Below are 14,748 nucleotides of genomic sequence, written 5' to 3' on the forward strand. Positions count from 1 at the left end.
CATTCTAGACATTATATAATTAATCTAATGTAGGATTTTCTTCTATCCTAAACAAATAATAAATATGTAACAGATTAATTGTCCACCTGATTCTAATTTTGAACTAAATCTGATGTAAGTTTTCCTAACTTATTTTAAAATACTTCCTCCTCTCTACATTATCCCCTTTGTCATCCATCTCTGTGTCATCTTGGATTATTATTATAAATGAGAACTTTTATGTTTAATACATATGCAGAGGAAGCAGCATATAGAAAAATCAGAGGTAGAAGAAAAGTATCTCTATTTGGGGATATATTAAGTCTGAAATATAAAGAGTGAGAAAGAAGCAGCAAGTTAGAAAGCAAACTGATCGGTGGGGCAAATCAGGAGAAGCCTATGTACCAGTCAATGTATATGTACTGAACCCAGAGTCCCAGTGAATGCCATGATTACATACAGATTGTAAGTAATTTAATCTGGGTCCTCATGGAGAATAACAGGCAGAAGGAAAGGAGACTTATTAGCGAGTACTGAAAAAGTCTAGGGATAAGATGACAAGATCCCATTCAGAGTCATGACAATTGTGATGGAACAAAAGAACAGATATGTTTTACATGCTTTATATTATAATAGGATCTATGGAGCAGATAGGGAAGGTCTAGAATGATCCTGAGATTTTGTCATGAATAAATGAGCAGTGTGATAGCACTACATGATACATGGGATAGCGATGTCAGAGTGACTTCTGAGAATAAATAGAATGGTATTGCTGTTTGTAAGTCTTGTTTATACTATAGTCTTTTTTTCTGGAGGAAGTTAGGGCCCCATAAGCTTGGGTTTACACAGGAAAGTCCCAGTTTATGCCTGTTTTTCTAGATACTAATTAGTAACTGACAAGGTATATAATCATGTTGGCTATGATAGATTGCCAAACTAAAAGAAAGATTTTTTTTCTGTCTTTTATCCCTTGGGAAGATCTTCCTTTTGAATTCACTTGCACTTCAAAAAGTCCATGTTCCTCTATCAGACTCCTACATTATGATAACATGTATAAAATTATTTTCCTATGGTTCCACCTTCTTCAGTACATTGACACTTGAAAGTGAAAGTTGCTCAGTCCTGTCTGACTCTTTGCGACCCCTGAACTATACAGTCCATGGAATTCTCGAGGCCAGAATACCGGAGTATTGGCTGTCGGTGGCCTTGCGGATAAGCTCGTTGGGGCGGCAGAGTCGGCATTGGCTGCAGGGGGAGACTTTGGCGCGAAGTCTCGCACCATCTTGCTGGTACAGCCTACCGATAGGCCAGAAGGCAGAACTTAGGCTGACTATGAATCTGTGAATGAGTGTATGGAAGGTGTTTATAAAATTATGAAGAACATCTAAAGAGAATGAATCCCAAAAGCCTATCACATATGATATCAATCAGTTGTTTGATTTTATTGATGACCTGGCATCTGCCTTGTTTACTGAGCTGATACCCAGACATACCAGCCTTATGACAAAGACTGGATAAAACAGAAAATCTGTGTGCTGTTTAATCTACAGGCCCAACAGGCTGGCACATTTGGAAGCATTAGAGGAACGGGAGTGAGCTTGGAACACAGGTGTGTACAGTGTGCTGTTGTGCAAGTTTTGTATTATAGTTATCCTGTTTCCATTTTGGTATACCCTAGCCAGAATTGAATGTATTAGATAAAGTGTGATGATCTTGTTCAATCTGAAACCCCCTTTGACCACCCCCCCTCCATTTTTCACTTATACATTTTTATGATGATTTAGATGGAAGTTGGTTTTTGTCAGTTAATGTTGGTTCCAGTCCCTCAAACTGTTCATTCCTGCTTGATAACATCCACTGAACTAATCCTTCTTCAGACTGGGATGGGGGGCAGTGGCACAGTTTAGTTATATCCTCAAGATAAAGCCTTTGTGAAAAACAAATAAATGTTCTTTAGTTAAAGAAGAGAGGCCAGAATACTGGAGTGGGTAACCATTCCCAGTTCTCCAGGGAATCTTCCCCACCCAGGAATTGAACCTGGGTCTCCTACATTGCGGGCGGATTCTTTGTCAGCTGAGCTACCACAGAACCCCTAAGTATAAGAACTGGATTTTTATAAACTTCTCTGGCTGAATCATGCCTGCCACACAGTAAGTGCTGTATGTGTGTGTGTGTGTGTGTGTGTGTGTGTGTGTGTGTGTATGAGTGTGTATGTGTACTTTGTACATCTTAAGTGTACATTGATTGGTCCTATATACAGGTATTGTGATTTCATCAGTTCAGTTCAGTTGCTCAGTCGTGTCCAACTCTTTGTGACCCCATGAATCGCAGCGCGCCAGGCCTCCCTGTCCATCACCAACTCCCGGAGTTCACTCAAACTCACATCCATGGAGTCAGTGATGCCATCTAGCCATCTCATCCTCTGTCATCCCCTTCTCCTCCTGCCCCCAATCCCTCTCATCATCAGAGTCTTTTCCAATAAGTCAACTCTTCGCATGAGGTGGCCAAAGTACTGGAGTTTCAGCTTTAGCATCATTCCTTCCAAAGAACACCCAGGGCTGATATCCTTTAGGATGGACTGGTTGGATCTCCTTGCAGTCCAAGGGACTCTCAAGAGTCTTCTCCAACACCACAATTCAAAAGCATCAATTCTTCGGTGCTCAGCCTTCTTCACAGTCCATACATGACCACTGGAAAAACCATAGCTTTGACTAGACGGACCGTTGATTGGTAGTAAAGTTAAGAGTTTCATTAGGGAAATGTAAGTTTTCCTCAGAGAAAGCTATGATAGGCAAAGAGTTTGGAGAATTTTGAAATTATCTGGAACCATTTTTGGGGTATTGGATATTATTTTGTAAAATTTTTTCTCTTGTCAAATAGTTATTTGGAGGACTTTAATGTCTGTGGCTCCTGATTTTAATATCTGCAAATGTCCTTGATTTACATATTACTAGGTTATTATTTTGATCTGCTGACATAATACATTGGTACTTTGCATGATACAGAAAGTTATGCAAATATTTGTTGGTGTTGTTATTTTATTACAGATATTAATGTTACAAGGTTTATAATGATAATATATTTCCTTTGCAGTGGAAATTTTTCTTAATCACTGAAGCTTTTTAAAAACTTCCTAAATTTGGAAAATGGAAGTATAAATATTAGATGAAGAGGACAAATGGAAAAAAAGAATAAATTCTTAGTTAAAAATAACAGTGCCAATGAATGTAACATTGACCTTAAAAATGAGTCAGTTTCTACACCAGATATAGAAATACATTTGAATTTAATTAAACCCCATGATTTTTAAGCTTCTTATATAGTATCCTCAATAACAATAAATGCTTTAAAAGAAAGGTGATATTAACAATTTATAGATACGCTTTTTAAAATTGTCAGAAAAATGGAAAAAGAAAAATTTAAACAGAAAAATTCAAAAAAGAAAAGTGAAGCAAACATACTCACTCAAAATCATTGAGTTCAAGGTGTCCATAGAGAGAAGGATCATGAGTGTAATTAGCCCAAAAGTCAAAGGGTGAAGGAGATGTTAATGTGAATACACTGCAAGTGTATTATGCCTGCTTTTAGAATTGATTAATTCTTCAGAAAACTTTCATCAGGGGATTAAGAGCTGTGAGGTAAATACTAAAACTCTACCACAGCATGTGAGTCTTAAGAAAATCAGTATACCCAAGAAAATGATGCTAAGGTAAATGCGTATACAAATATGCATTAATATAGCTTAGTCATCTGAGAGTAGACACTATTATTTATATTATTTTTTCTATTATTTATTTATAAAATTAAAAATGAGTATAATTATATATGTAAAATTATGTCACATTAGTGGAGATATTAAGAAGAGATGGCAAGAATACACAGAACTGTACAAAAAAGATCTTCATGACCCAGATAATCACAATTGTGTGATCACTGACTTAGAGCCAGACATCCTGGAATGTGAAGTCAAGTGGGCCTTAGAAAGCATCACTACGAACAAAGCTAGTGGAGGTGATGGAATTCCAGTTTAGCTATTCCAAATCCTGAAAGATGATGCTATGAAAGTGCTGCACTCAATAAGCCAGCAAATTTGGAAAACTCAGCAGTGGCCACAGGACTGGAAAAGATCAGTTTTCATTCCAATCCCAAAGAAAGGCAATGCCAAAGAATGCTCAAACTACCACACAATTGCACTCATCTCACACGCTAGTAAAATAATGCTCAAAATTCTCCAAGCCAGGCTTCAGCAATACGTGAACCGTGAACTTCCTGATGTTCAAGCTGGTTTTAGAAAAGGCAGAGGAACCAGAGATCAAATTGCCAACATCCACTAGATCATGGAAAAAACAAGAGAGTTCCAGAAAAACATCTCTTTCTGCTTTATTGACTATGTCAAAGCCTTTGACTGTGTGGATCCCAATAAACTGTGGAAAATTCTGAAAGAGATGGGAATACCAGACCCCCTGATCTGCCTCTTGAGAAATTTGTATGCAGGTCAGAAAGCAACAGTTAGAACTGGACATGGAACAACAGACTGGTTCCAAATAGGAAAAGGAGTTCGTCAAGGCTGTATATTGTCATCCTGTTTATTTAACTTCTATGCAGAGTACATCATGAGAACCACTGGGCTGGATGAAGTACAAGCTGGAATCAAGATTGCCGGGAGAAATATCAGTAACCTCAGATATGCAGATAACACCACTCTTTTTTTTTTTATCTTTATTTTTAGCGTAAGAACTTCTATTCAACTTATGCCTTTGAGCCTTGAGATACATTTTCCTTCAGATTACTAAGTTGAGTATCAATTACTGTTTCCTTTAACTAATGGACTTTTATTTTGTAGATCATGTAATGATATGGCTGGAAGCATCTGTGATGGGTAGAAACATTTCTCTCAGTATTTTTTTTTTTTTTCATTCAATAACTGGGTATTTTATTTTTATTTTTATTTATTTATTTTTTTGACAGCTTTAATTTTTCAGCACTTTATTTTTTTTTTATTTGATAAATTTAACGCCTTTTATTGCCATACCTCATTTTACTGTGCTTTGCTTTAGTGAGCTTTATAGATACATGTTTTTTTTTTTTTTTTCCTTGCTAATTTTCTGTTTAGTTGATCTATCCATAAGTGTGAGTGGGGTATTAAAGTCTCCCACTATTATTGTGTTATTGTTAATTTCTCCTTTCATACTTGTTAGGATTTGTCTTACATACTGTGGTGCTCCCATGTTGGGTGGATATATATTTATAATTATTATATCTTCTTCTTGGATTGATCCTTTGATCATTATGTAGTGACCTTCTTTGTCTCTTTTCACAGCCTTTGTTTTAAAATCTAATTTATCTGATACGAGTATTGTGACTCCTGCTTTCTTTTGGTCCCAATTTGCATGGAAAATCTTTTTCCAGCCCTTCACTTTCAGTCTGTATGTGTCCCCTGTTTTGAGGTGGGTCTCATGTAGACAACATATGTAGGGGTCTTGTTTTTGTATCCATTCAGCCAGTCTTTGTCTTTTGGTTGGGGCATTCAACCCATTTACGTTTAAGGTAATTACTAATAAGTATGATCCCGTTGCCATTTACTTTATTGTTTTGGGTTCGAGTTTATACACCATTTTTGTGTTTCCTGTCTAGAGAATATCCTTTAATATTTGTTGGAGAGCTGGTTTGGTGGTGCAGAATTCTCTCAGCTTTTGCTTGTCTGAAAAGCTTTTGATTTCTCCTTCATACTTGAATGAGATCCTTGCTGGGTACAATAATCTGGGCTGTAGGTTATTTTCTTTCATCATTTTAAGTATGTCTTGCCATTCCCTCCTGGCTTGAAGAGTTTCTATTGAAAGATCAGCTGTTATCGTTATGGGAATTCCCTTATGTGTTATTTGTTGTTTTTCCCTTGCTGCTTTTAATATTTGTTCTTTGTGTTTGATCTTTGTTAATTTGATTAATATGTGTCTTGGGGTGTTTCTCCTTGGGTTTATCCTGTTTGGGACTCTCTGGGTTTCTTGGACTTGGGTGATTATTTCCTTCCCCATTTTAGGGAAGTTTTCAACTATTATCTCCTCAAGTATTTTCTCATGGTCTTTCTTTTTGTCTTCTTCTTCTGGAACCCCTATGATTCGAATGTTGTAGCGTTTAATATTGTCCTGGAGGTCTCTGAGATTGTCCTCATTTCTTTTAATTCGTTTTTCTTTTATCCTCTCTGATTCATTTATTTCTACCATTCTATCTTCTAATTCACTAATCCTATCTTCTGCCTCTGTTATTCTACTATTTGTTGGCTCCAGAGTGTTTTTAATTTCATTTATTGCATTATTCATTATATATTGACTCTTTTTTATTTCTTCTAGGTCCTTGTTAAACCTTTCTTGCATCTTCTCAATCCTTGTCTCCAGGCTATTTATCTGTGATTCCATTTTAATTTCAAGATTTTGGATCAATTTCACTATCATTATTTGGAATTCTTTATCAGGTAGATTCCCTATCTCTTCCTCTTTTGTTTGGTTTGGTGGGCATTTATCCTGTTCCTTTATCTGCTGGGTATTCCTCTGTCTCTTCATCTTGTTTAAATTGCTGAGTTTGGGAGTCCTTTCTGTATTCTGGCAGTTTGTGGAGTTCTCTTTATTGTGGCGTTTCCTCGCTGTGTGTGGGTATGTAGAGGTGGCTTGTCAAGGTTTCCTGGTTAGGGAAGCTTGTGTCGGTGTTCTGGTGGGTGGAGCTGTATTTCTTCTCTTTGTTCAGTCGCGCTGTGGGGAGGGAGCGAGGGATGCTGCAAACAAATGACACTGGCATGCGCTCGCAGTGCCTCAGCCACACTGGGTCTGCCCCCGCTCACGGCGCGTGTAGCCTCCCTGCCCACACTGCTCAGGCTCTAGGTTGTTCCGCCGGGAACAATCCGAGGCTGGCCCTGGGTTGCATACACCTCCCAGGTCCAAGCCGCTCAGGTTCAGGCACTCAGGTAGTCCTCAGAGGCGCAGACTCAGTTGGGGCTGCGTTTTGTGCTCTTCCCAGGTCCGAGCAGCTCAGGTGACGAGGTGTTTGGCGAGCGCCAATGCTGCGACTTATCGCCTCCCTGCCACTTGGTTATCTGGGTGTAAAACCAGCGCACCTTCTCAGGCATATGTTGACCGTCCAGACCCCCAATAAGTTTTAGTTAGCAAAGAAGCCAGTTTTATAGATAATGTCTCTCTGGGGCTGCGATTGCCCCCTTCCGGCTCTGGCTGCCTGTCACCAGAGGGGGAAGGTTTGCAGCCGGCTACCTCTGTTTAGTCCTTTGTTCCGTGCGTGGGCTGGCGGTGTCTTAGGTTAGGGCTGGCTTTTCGCATGGTAGATATACCACAGTCTGGTTTGCTAGCCCAAATTATTTCGCTCAGATAGTGCTCAGGGTATTCAGGCCAGATTCTTACTCTCAGCGATGCAGCCCGCCCCGCGCCTCCCTGCCCAGCCCCCGCTTGCTAATGGCGGATGCAGGCGTCTGCGCTGCTTCTCCGCTGGAGGAGTTACCGTAGGGCTCGCAATCTGCGAGTTTTAATTGTTTATTTATTTTTTCTCCCTGTTATGTTGTCCTCTGTGCTTACAAAGCTCGGCACGGATTCGGCAGTGAGAAGGTTTCCTGGTGTTTGGAAACTTCTCTCTTTTTAAGACTCCCTTCCCGGGACGGAACTCCGTCCCTCCCTCTTTTGTCTCTTTTATTGTCTTTAATATTTTTTCCTACCTCCTTTCAAGGAGTTGGGTTGCTTTTCTGGGTGCCTGATGTCCTCTGCCGGCATTCAGAAGTTGTTTTGTGGAATTTACTCGACGTTTAAATGCTCTTTTGATGAATTTGTGGGGGAGAAAGTGTTTTCCCTGTCCTACTCCTCCGCCATCTTGGTGCCTTCCCTCAGATAACACCACTCTTATGGCAGAAAGTGAAGAGGAACTAAAAAGCCTCTTGATGAAAGTGAAAGAGGAGAGTGAAAAAGTTGGCTTAAAGCTCAACATTCAGAAAACAAAGATCATGGCATCCGGTCCCATCACTTCATGGGAAATAGATGGGGAAACAGTGGAAACAGTATCAGACTTTATTTTTCTGGGCTCCAAAATCACTGCAGATGGTGACTGCAGCCATGAAATTAAAAGATGCTTACTCCTTGGAAGAAAAGTTATGACCAACCTAGATAGCGTATGCAAAAGCAAAGACGTTACTTTGCCAACAAAGTTTTGTCTAGTCAAGGCTATGGTTTTTCCTGTGGTCATGTATGGATGTGAGAGTTGGACTGTGAAGAAGGCTGAGCGCCGAAGAATTGATGCTTTTGAACTGTGATGTTGGAGAAGACTCTTGAGAGTCCCTTGGACTGCAAGGAGATCCAACCAGTCCATTCTGAAGGAGATCAGTCCTGGGTGTTCTTTGGAAGGAATGATGCTAAAGCTGAAACTCCAGTACTTTGGCCACCTCGTGCGAAGAGTTGACTCATTGGAAAAGCCTATGATGCTGGGAGGGATTGGGGGCAGGAGGAGAAGGGGATGACAGAGGATGAGATGGCTGGATGGCATCACTGACTCGATGGACGTGAGTTTGAATGAACTCCGGGAGTTGGTGATGGACAGGGAGGCCTGGAGTGCTGCGATTCATGGGGTCTCAAAGAGTCGGACACGACTGAGTGACTGATCTGATCTGAGTGTTTCAAATATTTTATTTGTCCAACAATTTTCAAATGTAATACTTACAATGAATGTCAACTTTATAAAGCATATATATATATATATGTATGTACTTATATACTATGTACATATGTATACTGTGTATATATCCAGGAAATATATGTACACTTTAAGGTTGATAAAGTAAAATTGACATATAAATTCATTTTGAATATTCTATTTGACAGTTGCTAGAAAAATGAAACATATATAAACACTAATATTATACCTCTTTACAAGGAAATAATATTAAAAAAGTAAAAATTCATTCATCTGCTTATATAATTCAACCCCTTAGATGAAACTATTCATTCACACATGCACAAACACACAAATTACAATATTATTTGAATTTCAGGGATGAGAATATGGGTAAAGAGTAGGAATTGGAGTTATGAGATAAAGAAAAAGGGAATAAAAATTCTTCATTAAAATCATAGAACATATTTTATAAGCATAAAGGACCAAAATAGATCTATATGTGCTGATATATGAAAGAAAAAAATCAAGTCAAATAATTATTATATAACCCCATATTTGTGCCTTCAATCTTGTGTATATTTGTGTGAATTAAGAGAAAGATGTATTCATTTGGGGAGGAAATGTTCACTTTGCCATTTTACAGATTCACTGATTTTTTTTTAACAAACAGGAATTACATTTAAATTTGAGAAAACCCAGAGAATATTTCAGATGTAAATGTTATTATGGATTTGTCCACATGCAGCGTATGTATATATTTTTCTCTTAGACAGTCTCTGCTGCTGCTGCTGCTGCTAAGTCGCTTCAGTCGTGTCTGACTCTATGAGACTCCATAGACAGCAGCCTACCAGGCTCCCCCATCCCTGGGATTCTCCAGGCAAGAACACTGGAACGGGTTGCCATTTCCTTCTCCAGTGCATGAAAGTGAAAAGTGAAAGTGAAGTCGTTCAGTCGTGTCCGACTCTTAGCGACCCCATGGACCGCAGCCTACCAGGCTCCTCCGCCCATGGGATTTTCCAGGCAAGAGTACTGAAGTGGGGTGCCATTGCCTTGATCAAATGGATAATTAATGTATCTTGTTCATAATACTTAGTCAAGAGAAAATATTTACTAAATTACACTGTGTGCTTATTTTCTAGTGTTACATCCAGTTCATTTCAGTTCAGTTCAGTTGCTCAGTCGTGTCCAACTCTTTGAGACCCCATGAATTGCAGCATACCAGGCCTCCCTGTCCATCACCAATTTCCGGAGTTCACCCAAACTCATGTCCATCAAGTCGGTGATGACATCCACCCATCTTATCCTCTGTTGTCCCCTTTCCTCCTGCCCCCAATCCCTCCCACCATCAGGGTCTTTTCCAGTGAGTCAACTCTTCGCATGAGGTGGCCAAAGTACTGAAGTTTCAGCTTTAGCATCAGTCCTTCCAAAGAACACCCAGGACTGATCTCCTTTAGAATGGACTGGTTGGATCTCCTTGCAGTCCAAGGGACTCTCAAGAGTCTTCTCCAACACCACAGTTCAAAAGCATCAATTCTTTGGCGCTCAGCTTTCTTCACAGTCCAACTCTCACATCCATACATGACCACTAGAAAAACCATAGTCTTGACTAGATGGACATTTGTGGGCAAAGTAATATCTCTGCTTTTGAATATGCTATCTAGGTTGGTCATAACTTTCCTTCTGTTACATCCAGTTAGTTGATATTAATTCTTCTCTTTCATCTCTTTTTTAAAATTATCCTCTTTCCCACTCTCAGTTATTCTGTGTGTATGTCATGTTGAACTACTGATAAATATGCAAAGTTTCTACACTCTTCATTTGCATTTTGTGAGACTTTGATATATTGTCACCCTGCTTATTTAACTTATATGCAGAGTACATCATGGGAAATGCTGGGCTGGAAGAAGCATAAGTTGGAATCAAGATTGCCAGGAGAAATATCAATAACCTCAGATACGCAGATGATACCACCCTTACGACAGAAAGTGAAGAGGAACTAAAAAGCCTCTTGATGAAATTGAAAAAAAAAGTTGGCTTAAAGCTCAACATTCAGAAAACTAAGGTCATGGCATCTGGTCCCATCACTTCATGGGAAGTAAATGGGGAAAGAGTGGAAACAGTGTCAGGCTTTATTTTTGGGGCTCCAAAATCACTGCAGATGGTGATTGCAGCCATGAAATTAAAAGATGCTTACTCCTTGGAAGGAAAGTTATAACCAACCTAGATAGCAGATGCCAGTCCAGGTTCAATGCACGATACTGGATACTTGGGGCTGGTGCACTGGGACGACCCAGAGGGATGGTATGGGGAGGGAGGAGGGAGGAGGGTTCAGGATGGGGAAAAGAAAAAAAAAAGAAAAGTGAAAGTGAAGTAAAAAAAAAAAAATAAATAAAAGTGTCACACTAAAAAAAAAAAAAAAAAAGCAGAGACATTACTTTGCCAAGAAAGGTGTGTCTAGTCAAGGCTGTGGTTTTTCCTATGGTCATGTATGGATGTGAGAGTTGGACTGTGAAGAAGGCTGAGTGCTGAAGACTTGATGCTTTTGAACTGTGGTTTTGGAGAAGACTTCTGAGAGTGTCTTGGACTGCAAGGAGATCCAACCAGTCCATCCTAAAGGAAATCAGTCGTGAATATTCATTGGAAGGACTGATGCTAAAGTTGAAGCTCCAATACTTTGGTCACATGATGAGAAGAACTAATTTATTGGAAAAGACCCTGATGCTGGGAAAGATTGAAGGCAGGCAGAGAAGGTGAGGGCAGAGGATGAGATGGTTGGATGGAACCGCCGACTCAATGACGTGAGTCTGAGCAAGCTCTGTGAGTTGGTGATGGACAGGGGAACCTTGTGTGCTGCAGTCCATGGTGTTGCAATAGTCCGACAGGACTGAGCAACTCAACTGAACTCTGCTGTGTCTTAATTTCACTGCGGCTTTCATACACTGCCTCCATAGTGAAGCTGCCATAGCATAGCCCCTGTATGGAGCTTCCTGTCTCCCTCCCCTGACTCCTCATCCACACATAGAACACTCGTCTCATGGAGGATAAGATCAAGGTACTTCCTCTTGCCCCAGAGAAGCTGTTACCTTTGTTTCCACCAGGTCTTTATGTTATAATCCCACAGTCCCAAGACTTCCATAGGAATCAAAGCTTTCTCAGCTATGATTCAAACAGGGGCTTCCTAATAAAATCTGTTTCCTACGACTTCACAGTCCACATTTATCTTAAATCAGAAGATTCAAAAGTAATGATATGGTGTGGAGGCAGATCAGGTCACCCTTCCAGGCAGTTTTAGGTCTGTTCAGGTCCCAAGTTTAATCTTCTACCCAAACTTATGCATTATTTCCTTGTGTTATTGGTATCTCTCCTCCTCAAACTACTTTAATAGATTTGCCATTTGCTTTTGTACTTGTGGGTTGTTTATTTACTGATTTTTCTTTGAGTATTAGGAAATCAGCCCTTTGTCTTCTGTTTGTCTTTAAAAATTCCTTGGCTTTTATAATTTGAATTTAGGTGATTTCCCCCCAATACAAATATTTTTAAAATATTTCCTTCTTTGGTTCTGAGTATTATCTCTCTCATATAATAACCATCTGTTTTTTTGTATTTAAATGCTTGTCAGTTTAACAATTACTTTTGTGTACAATGAGGCATGGCATTAATTTTTTTCCTTCTTACACCCTTGACTAGTCCATTACCCTAATAACATGTATTAAATAATTCTTCATTTCCACACTGTTTTAAATGTCCCTTTTGTCATTTACCAAATGATAAAGATGCTTGTGACTATATTCAATTGTATTGATTTGTCTTTCTATTCATATGGTTTTACCAAATTGTTTTAATTACTCTAGCCTTTCACTATGTTGTAATATCTGTCAGGTCATTACCCTCAGATTATTCCTCTTTCTGAAAATTTTATGGGCTATTTTTGCATATTGATTTTTCAACATGTATCTAAATCAGCTTTTCACATTGCAAATGAAACTTTTCACTGTAGTTTTACAGTAATCAAGTTTAATTTATAGATTATATTTGGGAAAAATGACATCTTTACAACATTGGCCCTTAGAACATAGTTTTTTCCTTTTTTCATTTATTGTTTATCATCTGTATACATCTGAACAATTTCTAATATGCAGATAAATTTCTATAATTATATTTAAATATAGAAATGTTAATATTTTAGTACTGTCACATTTTACTGAATTATCTGATTATATTTAATAGCATTTTTTAAAGCATTCCCAAGTATTTGTTATCATCTGCAAATTCTAAAAATCATAAGACTTTTTCCCAGAACTTTTATGTCATATAGCATGAACATCCTTGTCTTTTTCATGATTTTAATGGGAATGTTATCTGTTTTTTAATTAATTATAGTGCCGTTTTACAAATACATTTTAAAAAATCAAGAATAAATGTTGAATCAATTCATGTAATTTCCACATCTATTTACATAGAGATAAGAAAATGATCCTCATGTTGCTCTTGACTGAGTGACTGAGGACACACACAGTCTTTCCTTGGACTCTGTATTTTTTTCTGTTATGGACTGATTGTGTCCCTTCCAAATTCATACACTGAAACCATATTCCTTAATGTGATGTTAGGAGATGAGACCATTGGGAGGTTAATTAGAATTAGATGAGGTCATGATTTTGGAGCCCTCATGAATGGAACAGATGCTCTTCTAAGTATCACAAAAGAACTTGCTTTCTCCCTCCTCTCTGCCAGGTGAGGACACAATGAAAATTCAACAGTCTGCAACCTGGAAGAGGGCTCTTACCAGAACCTGACCATGCTTCCAGCCTTCAGAACTGTGTAAATAAACTTCTATTGATTTTAATCCACTCTGTTTAAGGCATTTTGTTATGGTGCTCCAAACTGACTAGGATAATCTGCAAATGCATTATTCTAATTTTGTGTGTTTATGCATTTCTTATTTTTTAAAAAGCTATATCAGATAATAGTATTAACTTTTATTTGGTTTTCCTTTTTAAAGAATCTGTTCTTGGGTTTGTGGGTTTAGGGTTTTTTTTTTTTTTCCTGTTTTTTAAAACTCATTAATTTCTACTTTTAGTGAATTCCAAATGTCTTAGGTATATTAGTTTTGTTTTCTTTTTGAGTTTCTTATTTGGTACTTAATTAGCTATTTTTTGTTCATTATCATCTGAATGTTGGAGTATTGATTTCTTCTGCGGATATATTGTGTTTTCTTAAAATATTGTTTTCTAATTGTTCTACAGTTTCCGTCTTGATTCTTCATAGCAGAATAATTGTTTAAAGGAAAGATGTGAAATTTTTAGAGGGTTTGAAATTGCTGTTTGTTTAGAGAATATGGTATATATCCTAAAGTTTAGAATGTCATTGAAATTTGCTTTGTTTATTAGGATACTACTAACAATATTTATATTTTCTAAATATCAATTATACTTGTTTCTACAATACAGTATTCTTTTCCTATTATTGGTATTGAGTTTGATGTATACTGTCTTCTCAGCTTTGGTACTATTGATGTTTTGGGCCAGATAATTGTTTACTGGGGACAGTAGAAACTGTCCACAGCAATGTAGGATGTTTAGAAGCATCTCTGGTTTCTACCCTCTAGTTGTCAGTACCTGATATTTAAATTTGACTAAGGTTAATATTGGATGTCCTGCTTTGTTTTGTTTTATTAAGCTGATACATCTTTGCCAATTTGCTTATTTCATACTTTTAGATCACATAGAACCATCCTTTGCATGTAGCATAAGGCCGCCTCTTCTATAAGCCAACTTTGACAATTTTTACATATATTTTAGTTAATGCTGTTTAAAGTTATCCTGAGGGGTCTTGCTGGTATGATGGAAATAGTCTATGTCTTGATAGAGATATAGGTTACATGAAATACACAGTTTTCAAAATGATAGAGCTGTATTTCAAATATACATACATTTTTATATGTAGATTTTTGCATTTAGAAGAGTCATTATGAGTGATAGAGGTTTTGATTGGCCAGAAGTCCCTTAATTCTTGACACATCAGGAGACACATGGTGACTATTGGGCTGACGAATACAAACTATGTTTCTGGAGGCTTTATATGGAGCAGTGACTCTTTTAGCTTAGAGGA

The 14,748-nt window shown here is 38.1% G+C and overlaps 1 protein-coding gene across 5 annotated transcripts in view; it reads left to right on the forward strand.

The window, feature by feature from the left end:
• The window catches only part of LOC147365799 (uncharacterized), a 571,237-nt gene that overhangs the window by 394,603 nt on the left and 161,886 nt on the right, over positions 1–14,748 (forward strand). For 2 of the 5 annotated variants that reach the window (XR_015132754.1, XR_015132764.1), the window contains one exon: positions 13,372–13,483. The exons of 1 other annotated variant lie outside the window; for it this stretch is intronic. The gene's annotated coding sequence lies outside the window, so the exon portion shown is untranslated. Of the gene's footprint in view, positions 1–1,529; positions 1,589–9,406; positions 9,541–13,371; positions 13,484–14,748 lie in introns of those variants that run through there. 2 more of the 5 variants (XR_015132755.1, XR_015132757.1) reach the window with 2 other exon arrangements.

Source organism: Bos grunniens, chromosome 9, assembly GCF_055505025.1.
Source record: "Bos grunniens cultivar Pamir isolate PY7600 chromosome 9, Bosgru_T2T1.0, whole genome shotgun sequence".
NCBI classification, from domain to species: domain Eukaryota; kingdom Metazoa; phylum Chordata; class Mammalia; order Artiodactyla; family Bovidae; genus Bos; species Bos grunniens.